The sequence below is a fragment of the Tupaia chinensis genome, unplaced genomic scaffold (assembly GCF_000334495.1).
Source record: "Tupaia chinensis unplaced genomic scaffold, TupChi_1.0 Scaffold138812_1, whole genome shotgun sequence".
Lineage (NCBI taxonomy): Eukaryota > Metazoa > Chordata > Mammalia > Scandentia > Tupaiidae > Tupaia > Tupaia belangeri.
The window spans coordinates 253,565-266,480 of record NW_006198705.1 but is presented as its reverse complement, the minus strand read 5'-3'; the positions used below and the strand labels follow the sequence as shown (position 1 = coordinate 266,480).

Genomic DNA, 12,916 nt, shown 5'->3' with positions numbered 1-12,916 from the left:
TTCCTGTTGGTTAGCCGTGGTGGTGCAACAGTAATGCAATGTTCGAGGGACCAGCAGTTAGCGTAATGGCTATGTCGTTGGACTCCCATGTAGTTGACCACAGTTCGAATCGCAGACCCGGTGGCTTAAACTCACGCTGGGCACATGTGCGTGTGTGCCCAAGATCCCAAGAGGAGAATAGAGGAGAAGGGATTGTGGCATGGCCATCCCCCCTGGGGGGGTGATTTCTCACTTTCTGTCTTTCTGTCTCTCTCTGCCTTTCTGGCGAGCACACGTGCCCTATAGCAAAAACCTCTCAAAAAAAAAAAAAAAAAAAGAAACAACAACAAAAAATCCAGTAAGGCAATGTTCTATGATGCTGAAGCCATATGGGAATGTCCTGGGTTTGGGTCCTGAAGTCTTTCTAGAACATATTGTGTATGTACATACGTGCCCATGACCTTGGCTGGCTGAGGCAGGGGGCACATTGCAACATGAAGACCTTGTTGGAGTGACTTTTTTTCAGCCTTCTCTTGCTCATAGAAGAAATTAAAACAAACAAACAAACAAACAAACACAGTGTTTTTTTTTTAATTAAAATGAAATTCCTGTTCAATGATATTTCACTAAATGATTATACCCGTGTGGAGAGGAGCGCGGAACAGCTTGAAGATGAGAAGAGAATGGAAAATACGGTTTCCCCTGGGTGAAAAAAAACATCAGGACTTGAAAAAAAGTAAATATACAAGATGGTTGGAAATGTGACAGACTCAGCTTCTGCCTTCTTCACAGTCTGTGCCTCTACGGAGCTCCAAACACCAAACAACTTACGTGTAATTGTTCAGGATGTCAACAAACGACCACTGTAACTGGAAACTTCAACGCATGCTTTTGTTTCCGGGAAGGCCGCACTCTTATCTGAGGCTTAGCTTGTAATGTTCCATGCACTACGGTGTAATTGGAGTAGAAAGGCATCTCATTTAGAACCACAAACCAATGCCAAAGCGCATCGTCTGGAGCTCCCGCTGCTGCCACTGTGCCCCCACCACCATTCACGGCCTGGTGCAACACGCCCTGTATCCTGCTTTAGGCCCAGACAACGACTCTGGAAAACATACTCCACGTATATTCTCAGTTTACCGGCAACATTAATTAATTAGCCCTAACTGGGAGCAGTGAATGCTCTTTGTTGGAAGCTTGTTTCTTCATTCACTTTCCATGTCCCTCAATTAGGCAACACCTGTGGGTGGGAAGTGCTTTTGCTTTAAGGAGTTAATTAAAAATAAGAAGGATCATTTTGCATACAGCAAGGAAAAGCAGTCCTTGCACCCCCAACCATCACTTCATACCTTCCCCTTGCTGTCTCCTGGAATCACAAGGGATTAGGTCAGCTGGCATCTGAGGGTGTGCATTTTTAACTCACTGGGGAGGGAAGCAAAGAAAACATTTTTGTAAGGCTGTTTAAAAATTATTTTCAAGGGAAACAATTAAAAAAATGTGTGGCTATTTTCTTGAAGTTAAAGAAACGTTATATCCAACATCCAATTCCAGTGGGCCAATTTTCTCTTGCAAGATTTATGAAGCAAATGCTGCCAGGCAGACAGAAATCTAAATAGTAACATGTTTCACTTTAATAGAACTTTAATTTAATAAGAATAATGCCCAAAATACTCAGACAGTTTTATACATTCAAGTCATGGTATCTCACTCTCCCTCTGGAGCCCCTGGGATGATAAATATGGTCTTGTACATCACCACCAGAAGCTGCCTGGTCACCAGCTGTCAGATGACCCTGGCTGGACCTTCAATCTTTCCAAATTAATTGGGAATTCCATTCCTCAACAAGCACACATATGCTACATCTTTAGGCGGATCCTATGGTTTCTCCTCAGAAATCTCCACTTCTTGTTTGATAAACCTGAAGTTTGAGAATAATCCCCTGTCTATACCTAGTGACAAGCCACAGCTCGATTTCAAAGTCTTACAGTAAAGTTGTAGAAAGGTTTTATTTTCATTGCTCATTTTTTTTTTGGGACAGAGTATTTGAACGCAGTAGAAACCCTTTATAAAATCGCAGATTGGGAGGTCTTCATGGACATACAGAACATATTATTGTTTCTGACTTTTCCTCTAAGCTTTTTTTCTTTTAATATTTCAAGAACTAGCATTTGACCTCCTGTGTACAGAAACCAATGTAAGAGGGATCTTTGTAATAAAGGGACTTTGCTGTTGGGGCTGAAGAAGTCTATGCTTTGAGTTCCGATTTAACTCTTCATTGATTCATACTTGGGCTGTTTCTATTTCAGGTTCTGCATATTTTGGACACACGTGCTGTTCCTCTCTCCACACAAGGCATCAAAAACAACCAGTCACTCACACTACCATTTCCTGTTGAGACTGAGTATATCTTCAGCATCTTTCTCCACACAGTGCTGCCAAGAGACACCACCAACCCATTAAGTGACCTCAGCACTGAAATCTCTCTGTTATGCCTGAGTATACCTTCATAGATCATTCAGATGAATTATTCTCTACAACAACTCAACTGGTATTTTGCATAAAAAACTTCATAATCCACGATTTTCAAAAGAAACAATCATGAATTCCTTGTGCATTGCCCCCATCTCTGTGCAGTCCCATGACATGGAATTTGAACTGCTGCTGATTCTTTTTTTTTTTGTTTTTGGAGAGGTTTTAGCTATAGGGCGTGTGCGCTCACTAGAAAGACAGAGAGAAACAGAGAGACAGAGAGACAGAGACAGAAAGCGAGAAATCACTCCCCAGGGTGGATGGCCACGCTACAATCCCTTCTCCTCCATTCTCCTCTCAGGATCTGGAGTACGCACGCACATGCACCTGGTGTGAGTTTAAGCCACCAGGTCTGGGATTCGAACTGCGGTCAACTACATGGGAGTCCAGCGACATAGCCATTACACTAACTGCTGGTCCCCTGCTGCTGATTCTTATAACCTACTATGGAAGTGTATCTGCCTTTTCTACTAGGTCAAGTACTTGGAACTCGGAAATATGAGGCTTCATCCCCACTCCAAGCACATACATGATAGGCATTTGATGATTCTCCGTTGATGCTCCTTGACTGAACAGAAAGCATTTAGATGAGCTATACAACCATATTTAACCTTCCTGGAAGGGAACCAAAAGCCATAGGGAGTCCAGAAGTCACTTAGGCCATGGGACATGACCAGGGGTGGCAAAATGCAAGAGTAGGGGGTAGGACTTGCAAGCACTTTTATTGCAATTAGAACCAAGAAACAGTGTCTCAAAGCACACTTGCTAATCCAAAGTTTATCCAAACCCGGGGAATGCTTTGGTCAGCAAAACTGGACGGGAAAAACCTCCTAAGAACAAGCTGTCTCATAAGATTTCCGTTACCTGCTGCTTCTAGTTGGACAGAAAATACCTCCGGGGCAGCCTTTCGAATGGTGGTTTTTGGCACTTTTTCCCCCCAGATGGAGCCCAGAAGTGTAGGAGTGCACAGAAATCAAATGCCCTGGGAGGGGAGTTGATTAAATGTTTTCAAACCTCAAAAAGGGGGAAAAAGGAAAAAAAAAATATATCAGTTCAGGTAGAGTTCAAGTTTTGGGGTCAAGCTTCAGGGACCCCAGGGACTCTTTTGTAGTGAGGCCATTAACTCACTCCTTGAAATCGTACCCCAGAGAGCTTATCAAGAGCAACAGAGTCAGTTCACGGCACTGCCCCTCTTTGTTTTGTGTGGTCCGTTTGTCACAGAATGAACCCACAGTCACGCCGCAGTCGGCGAAGGAGGAGGCGAGCCAAGGCACAGAAGAATTTAGCATTCATCCAGAGACCCGTGCTGTCTTTCTTTTCCACACTTCCTTCTACTTCCCCTCTTGAAATCAGAACTTCAAATGGCTGACCCTTGCACAGATCTGCTTTTCCTGTGGAGATAGTATCATTTCAAGCTGCCTTTTCACATGGAAACCTTTGAAGGCGTTGGATGACACCAACGACCCCCCCTCCCAAGATGCTGACGGATGGAGCTGGAAGAAAACAGACCAGTGTGTTTGAAAACGAAGCCATTCCAAGACTCGTACCTAGTTTTGAGCACTTTCCAGATAGTATCTCGTGCGGTTGACTTGAGGGATGGAAGGTTATTTTTCTGCATAGGAAATCAGGTTTCGTTTTCACTTGGGTGCAAGAATAATTCATGAGGTGACTGCTAGAGACATATGAACTGCAGGGTTCTCCCTTCACTCTCCTGCCCTTTTTCTCTTTGGGGGTACTGTCTGCTCTGGGCTCTTTGGGAAGAAGTTGTAGACTTTGATTATTCTTTGGAAAAAAAGAATCACAACCTCTCAGAGCAGGGCTTGCAAACTTCCCATGCATAGAACCAAATAATAAATATTTCCAGCTTCTCCGTCTCCAACATAACTCAACACTGCCACTTAGAAATACATAAATGAGGGACCAGCAGTTACCGTAATGGCTATGTTGTTGGACTCCCATGTAGTCGACCGCGGTTCGAGTCCCAGACCCGATGGCTTAAAACTCACACTGGGCGCATGTGCATGCATGCCCAAGATCCCAAGAGCAGAATGGAGGAGAAGGGATTGTGACGTGGCCATCCCCCCTGGGGGGTGATTTCTCACTTTCTATCTCTTTGTCTCTCTCTATCTTTCTGGAGAGCGCACACGCCCTATAGCAAAAACCTCTCCAAAAATAAATAAATAAATAAATAAAAAGAAATACATAAATGAGTGGAATGGGTGTGGGTGCGGGCCAATAAAACTGTATTCATACAGATTAACCCACCAACCGTATTTTACCCATCCCTGTCAGTGGACTCAATCATTTGTCCATTTGTCCATTTGACTCACTTTTTTTTTTTTTTTGCATTTCAATAACTTTGTTGAAAGGTGACTCATACTTTTTAATAAGAAAAAGTAACTGCAATGAGAAATTATGGCCCTCAAGGGTACCCACATAGCACCTATTCATAGAAAATTCCTCCTCTTTTTTGAGATCAAATATTTATATATTTAATATTTATAAGAGAACATGCTTCTCAATAAGCAGGTGCTTCCACTTGGCCATATATCCTGCCCACAGACAGTCCTTCATTGCTTCCTCACCCACCTTGATGACATGAGTGCTGTTTTCAAAAACTGACCTTAAGGGACCAGCAGTTAGCATAATGGCTATGTTGCTGGACTTCCACATAGGCGACCGCGGTTCGAGTCCCGGACCTGGTAGCTTAAACTCACGCCGGGTGCATGTGCGTGCGTGCCCAAGATCCTGAGAGGAGAATGGAGGAGAAGGGATTGCGGTGTGGCCATCCCCCCTGGGGAGTGATTTCCTGCTTTCTGTCTCACTGTCTCTCTCTGTCTGGCGAGCACACGCACCCTATGGCAAAAACTTCTCCTAAAAAAAGAAAAAAAAAACCAAAAACTAAAACTGACCTTGTGGGGGGCCAGCAAGTGGCGTTGGTTGTGCTGGGCTCCCACATGGCTGACTGATCATGGTTCAAGTTCCGGACCTGGCAGCTTGCTTTCTCACTTTCCGTCTCTCTCAATCTGGTCAAATGGAAAACTAATAATAATATTCTAACAATAATATTAAACAAAAAAAAACCAAAATGGACCTTAGAAATCAGGGGCAAAAGCGTAAACATTTTCCATCTGAAACCTGAAGAGAAATTTACATATGAATGGTCTACACTCAGGCAAGCTTCTACCGCAGTTGAGAGATAAAACTTGGTTTTCCCTGAACCCCTTTACCTAGAGACATTTACACATTCAGAACTATTCAACCTTAGCCTGCTCCAAGGACCCATATTGACCCTGCTAGGGCCCAGAACCACTTGTCCCCACTAGAAATAGGACAGAGATCAAGGAGCGGTCAGTTGCCCCGCTCCCCCTTCCCTCCCCATCAGAATACTGTGCAGAAACTATCTGATTGCTTTCATTAGGCCGATGTGCACATTTAGCCAAACAGGTGAAATTGATTTATGCCAGGCTTCAAGGGCCAGGGACTGCCCAAGCAGAGCGGGCTTTGTGTAAGAAGCTGGGATTCTTCTGAGTTGAGATTTGTGAGAAATTCAATTTGAGTGTGCACCCTTTTCACCTCTGAGGCAAGCCTGAGGCCACCTGAATCAAAACCAGATGGGTTCTCAGGCCTAAAGACAACAAATAGCAGTTCAGAATCCTGTCGGCAGAGGACCACCGCAGCAAGGGCTGGCCCGGGATGCAGCTGGCTCGTTCCTAGAACTGCCGTGATGTATGTTAATGCTCACCAGATCTGGAGACGGCCCTCGGCCCTTGTGCCACCCCCAACACCCAAGAACATCGCATCATTGTAAACTGGTTATTTGAGACTGTTCAAGTGAGACCCAGTGCTCTCTGGCCTTCAAGGCCCCCTCTCTCTGCAATGTGCCCCTCGTAGGGGCTGGTTTGTTTTGGCAGGGTGAGCAGGTGCCCTCCCAGCGCTGAGATCTGAGCCCCGTCGGGAGTCAGCGGTGACCTGAAGTCTTGGGTGGCCGCCTTCACGCCCACACTTCCCTGTCAGCTGATCCATCTACCACCCACACACTGGACGGTTCTGAACGCAGAGATTCCTGGAGGAGGGAGCGCCGACCTCCCCTGCCCCCACCCCCCACCAGCCTGGCCTCCTGGAAGAGGCTGCCCAGCCCGCTTGCAAATCTTGGGCTCTGCCTCTTTCATAAACAATGAGGGACGTGAGCATTTAAACATGTGGTCTGTGAAACATTAGCTTCCAACTGGTCATTGAAATGGGGCCTTGTAAACAAATGATGACTTGGATGTCTAGAAGTTTCTTCTAGAACTGCCTTTGAAGAGAGATCAATGGGCTATTTTTTTTTTCTTTTAATACTGGGTGTATCTGGGGACCCCAGTCGCACGGGCATCACCAGAGTGGACCTTTTTCTCTCTACCCTGTCTTTAAAGCCAGGTGCATCACACAGGGGGTCCAGGAGCTCCCTGAAGCAGCCTTGGAAGGCACCAAGGGGCCTTGAAAACCAAGCCAGAGGGGCCCCTCAGGGTGCCAAGGGCTTGGTTTCCATTTCACTCCTCAGATTATGGAATTAAATGCTCCCAAATTCCCTTTATTCCCACGTGTCACCTAGTCTCTGATCTTAGGTCCCAGCGCTGGCGTCTGAAAATCCCTCTGATGGCAGAGGCAGTGAGCTCTGACCGGTGGACAGTGGATCCTGTGGGCTGCCCTCCACTGGCTGTCTGTGTCTCCCACAAGGGCTGCAGGTTTTGGAGGGTAGATTCCACGCTCGCTCTCTTCTGTCCCATACTCCACAGGCAAGAAACGAGCAAGGGAAACAGCGCTGGGCCCACCTGAGCAGACAGTACGGGTGCCTGTGGGCCTCCAGACCCCAGCTATCCCTTCTCCTCCACAGCCAAGGCTTCTAGCAGGTCGTACACAATGCCAAGTGGTTTCACTGGAGTTGGGTTAATCCAGAGTCATTTTTCCTCAGAGGTTTGCTGAATCCTTCCTTACACAGAGCATTTAAAACCATCACAGGAACCAGGGGCTTTGCAATTCCATTCTACTTAGAATGAACAACAAGGCGGGACAAGGGGGTGGGAGGTTCAAAGAGGCACAGGAACAGCAGTCCTGCTTTCTGGTGAGCAGGTGCAGTAGATGCTCAAGAAAGAGTTTATGGGTCTTGGTGGCTTGTCGACCTGAAGAGGTCAATATGTACAGCAGAAAGAGTTTACTTGGAAAGAAATATGAAGACGGCAGTCATCATAAAGACCAGAGGGGCATTATTCGGGTTGCCCCAAACATGTTCACTTAGGTCTTCCAATCCTCAAGCAGCGAGTAGAGGGGATTATACCAGTTGTTTTGAGACAGTGGTCCTCGGCTACCAGCATCAATGACAAGAGCAGCGTCAGTTCAAGGCTGGACTGGCAGTCTCTGAGCAGATGTCCTTGCAGAAGTAGTCCTTGTGTCACCTTCCAGTGGTCTTTGTACAGTGCTGAGGTTCTGGTAGAGCTGTTCCCATAACAGTTCTTGTTACCGGGCATGCTAGTGTGAGGAAATGCCTCCTCCATGGCCTTCCCTGGCTGTTTAGCCAGGTTAACACAAATGACTCCATTTTGATTGTGGAAACCTTTCACAGCTCATGACATTCAGTGCTGGCTACATGCCAAGGACTCTGCTCAACACTTCACATATGTTAGTTTTGGGATTCTCATGGCAGCTTTTGTTACACCTTCTCAGGAATAACTGAGATTTGAAGAAAGTGATTTGTGGACCAGCAGATGGTGTGGTAGTTAAGGTGCTGAATTCCCACATGACTGACCATGGTTCAAATCCCGGGCCTGGCAGCTTGCTTTCTCCCTTTCTCTCTCTCTCTGGTCAAACTAAAATAATAATAATAATAATAATAATAATATAATAATAAATTAAATGATTATTTTTAAAAAAGAAAGTAAGAAAGAAAGTGACTTGCTTGAGATGGGGGAGGTGGTCCTTACAGAGGACAGAGTTCCCTTGTGAGAGCTCTCCCTTTGCTATGCCCACAGCACTCCTGTGTGCCTTTGCAGTGACCAGTGACCTGTCAGGCAGCCATATTTGCCCTCCTAGTGTTCTCGTAATCCTGTTTGGGTGACGGGGTGGGAGCAACATGCTGACCCAGGAGAGATATAAGTACAGTTCACATGATTTCTAGGAAACAAACACACACATGTGCACGTGAGCACATACACCCACATACATGTGTATCACCCATATGTACATGGACACACATGGATAACCCCATATTGGTCACTTCAACAGATCGAGAGATCTCAATGAAGGAAAAGGAGCAATTGCTAAACCAATGTCTTTTCATCTATTTTCTCCCCATTCTCTACATCGCACCTCTTTCCTGTCTTGAGTGAAGGGAGAACTAGGGAATGTTGAGGATGGAGAGGGATCCCGAAATTCCATATTCTCAGAAGAGTGAAAATTATTTTTTTCCTTGGAGAGGTTTTTGCTACAGGGCACGTGCGCTTGCTAGAGAGACAGAGAGAGACAGAAAGACAGAAAGTAAGAAATCACCCCCCAGAGGGGATGGCCACACCGCAATCCCTTTTCCTCCATTCTCTTCTCGGGATCTTGGGCATGCAAGCACATGCACCTGGTGTGGGTTTAAGCCACCAGGTCTGAGACTCAAACTGTGGTCAACTACATGGAAGTTCAGCGACATAGCCATTACGCTAACTGCTGGTCCCAGAAGAGTGGTCCTAGCAGCTTGAAACTCATGAGAATTTAAAATCATTTGTTCACTTAGGTCTTCCAATCCTCAAGCAGCGAGTAGAGGGGATTATACCAGTTGTTTTGAGACAGTGGTCCTCGGCTACCAGCATCAATGACAAGAGCAGCGTCAGTTCAAGGCTGGACTGGCAGTCTCTGAGCAGATGTCCTTGCAGAAGTAGTCCTTGTGTCACCTTCCAGTGGTCTTTGTACAGTGCTGAGGTTCTGGTAGAGCTGTTCCCATAACAGTTCTTGTTACCGGGCATGCTAGTGTGAGGAAATGCCTCCTCCATGGCCTTCCCTGGCTGTTTAGCCAGGTTAACACAAATGACTCCATTTTGATTGTGGAAACCTTTCACAGCTCATGACATTCAGTGCTGGCTACATGCCAAGGACTCTGCTCAACACTTCACATATGTTAGTTTTGGGATTCTCATGGCAGCTTTTGTTACACCTTCTCAGGAATAACTGAGATTTGAAGAAAGTGATTTGTGGACCAGCAGATGGTGTGGTAGTTAAGGTGCTGAATTCCCACATGACTGACCATGGTTCAAATCCCGGGCCTGGCAGCTTGCTTTCTCCCTTTCTCTCTCTCTCTGGTCAAACTAAAATAATAATAATAATAATAATAATAATATAATAATAAATTAAATGATTATTTTTAAAAAAGAAAGTAAGAAAGAAAGTGACTTGCTTGAGATGGGGGAGGTGGTCCTTACAGAGGACAGAGTTCCCTTGTGAGAGCTCTCCCTTTGCTATGCCCACAGCACTCCTGTGTGCCTTTGCAGTGACCAGTGACCTGTCAGGCAGCCATATTTGCCCTCCTAGTGTTCTCGTAATCCTGTTTGGGTGACGGGGTGGGAGCAACATGCTGACCCAGGAGAGATATAAGTACAGTTCACATGATTTCTAGGAAACAAACACACACATGTGCACGTGAGCACATACACCCACATACATGTGTATCACCCATATGTACATGGACACACATGGATAACCCCATATTGGTCACTTCAACAGATCGAGAGATCTCAATGAAGGAAAAGGAGCAATTGCTAAACCAATGTCTTTTCATCTATTTTCTCCCCATTCTCTACATCGCACCTCTTTCCTGTCTTGAGTGAAGGGAGAACTAGGGAATGTTGAGGATGGAGAGGGATCCCGAAATTCCATATTCTCAGAAGAGTGAAAATTATTTTTTTCCTTGGAGAGGTTTTTGCTACAGGGCACGTGCGCTTGCTAGAGAGACAGAGAGAGACAGAAAGACAGAAAGTAAGAAATCACCCCCCAGAGGGGATGGCCACACCGCAATCCCTTTTCCTCCATTCTCTTCTCGGGATCTTGGGCATGCAAGCACATGCACCTGGTGTGGGTTTAAGCCACCAGGTCTGAGACTCAAACTGTGGTCAACTACATGGAAGTTCAGCGACATAGCCATTACGCTAACTGCTGGTCCCAGAAGAGTGGTCCTAGCAGCTTGAAACTCATGAGAATTTAAAATCATTTTCAAGTAAAGTGGAAAATGTCCCCAGCTCTGTGCATTTGTAGAGGAGAAATGGCAGAGAGTTGACCTGGAGTCAGGATGACCCAAGTTTTATTCTTTATAAAAAAACAAACAATTGGTCACATGAGTTGAGTCAAGACCTGAAGGGTTCTCCAGTTCAAATGTTTAAAATCCCATCTCTAGAGTGGACCCCACTTGAGTTCTTGGTTTCAAATTCCTCTGAAACTGGGACCAGCAGTTAGTGTAATGCCTATGTCGCTGAACTCCCATGTAGCTGACCACGGTTCGAGTCCTGGACCCAGTGGCTTAAACTCACGCCAGGTGCGTGTGCATGCATGCCCAAGACCTCGAGAGGAGAATGGAGGAGAAGGGATTGTGGCATGGTCATCCCCCTGGAGGGTGATTTCTCGCTTTCTATCTCTCTGTCTCTCTCTGTCTTTCTGGTGAGCGCACCACCCTATAGCAAAAACCTCTTCAAAAAAAAAAAATCCTCTGAAACTTATCCTCATAGCTCTTGAGGTATATAAGGAGCTAAAACATGGGGTGAGGGGAGAAATAGAATGACAAGGATGACCACTCCTTTGGCTGAGATCGAAATTGGGATTCTGATAAAACAGATTCAGACTGGCGGGCCTGTCCTGCTACAGACAGCTTTGCTGACCACCCACCTATAAGAGGTGATGATAGCTTTGGAGGCAAGTATTAAGATCTTTTCGATTCAGACCAGTATCAGGATGAGTATCATGAGGACCTCCTGTCAAGACATGGATTGGAATGGGGGCTGGGGTTGCTATGATGACCAAGGCAGCAGACTATGATAAAGGGTATAATTCCAGGACACGCAGTGGCAGAAGAGTATTTGGTAGTGGGTACCGTAAGGAGGATGACTACAGAGGAGTTGGGGACCGCTACGAAGACCGATATGACAGGTGGGATGATCGGTCATGAAGCTCTAGAGATGATTACTCTCGAGATGACTATAGGCGAGATGACAGAGGTCCTCCCCAAAGACCCACACTGAATCTAAAGCCTTGGAGTACTCCTAAGGAAGATGATTCCTCTGTTAGCACCTCCCAGTCCTGTTGAGTGGCTTCTGTCTTCAGAGAGGCAAAGCCTGCAAACATAACTGCTAGAGAAGAAGTGGGAGAAAAGCTACAGAAGGAACAAGAGAAATTGCAGCGGCAGTTGGATGAGCCCAAACTAGAACGATGGCCTCGGGAGAGCCATCCAAGTTGGCAAAGTGAAGAAACTCAGGAAGAGGAAAGGTCGAGGACAGGAAGTGAGTCATCACAGACTGGGGCCTCAGCCGCATCTGACAGGAGTAAGTCAGCCCAGGAGGCATGAAGGAGAGAGAGTGCGAGGTCTCTAGAAAATAAAACACTCAGAAAGGAAGAAGATTGTCATTCTCCAATGTCTAAGCCTCCCAAACGTGATCAGCCTCTAAAGGTAATGCCAGCCCTTCCACCAAAGGAGAATACTTGGGTGAAACGAAGTTCTAACCCTCCTGCCCAAGCTCAGAGCTCAGACATGGAGCAGCAATCCCCACCAGTGCTGGAGGAAAAGTACTTTCAGCTCAACCCTCTGAGGAAGGACCAGCCAGGAAAGATGACAATAAAGTAGATGGGATGAGTGTCCCCAAAGGCCAAACTGGGAACTCCAGCCGTGGTCCAGGAGATGGAGGGAATGAAGACACTGGAAGGAGTCATATAGGAAAGAGGGCAGAAAGGATCAAGACTCCAGATCTGCACCTGGCCAAAGGAACCTGAAGAAAATTCAGCCTCCAAGTTCAGTTCTGCAAGCAGCTATGCTGCTCTGTCTGTTGATGGTGCAGATGAAAACGAAAAAGGTGACACCGAATAGACCTCTTTGTCCTTTTCTTTCTCTTTGTCTCCCTTCATCCTGTAACACTCAAGAGCAAATCAAACCTCTATCCAGACAAGACAAAATAAAGCTGTTTCCTGGAGAAAAATGAAAGAAAGAAAGAAGAGAAAGAGTAAGGAAGAAAAGAAGAGAGAGAGAGAGAGAGAGAAAAAAAGAAAGAAAGAAAAAGAAAGAAAGAAAGAAAGAAAGAAAGAAAGAAAGAAAGAAAGAAAGAAAGAAAGAAAGAAAGAAAGAAAGAAAGAAAGAAAGAAAGAAAGAAAGAAAGAAAGAAAGAAAAAGGGAAGGAAGGAAGAGAAAGAAGAA

The 12,916-nt window shown here is 45.7% G+C and overlaps 1 pseudogene; it reads left to right on the top strand.

Moving 5' to 3' along the window:
- The first annotated feature begins 975 nt into the window (after nucleotides 1-975).
- LOC102470247 (eukaryotic translation initiation factor 4B-like) lies at nucleotides 976-12,592 on the top strand (annotated as a pseudogene).
- The last annotated feature ends 324 nt before the right edge of the window (nucleotides 12,593-12,916 follow it).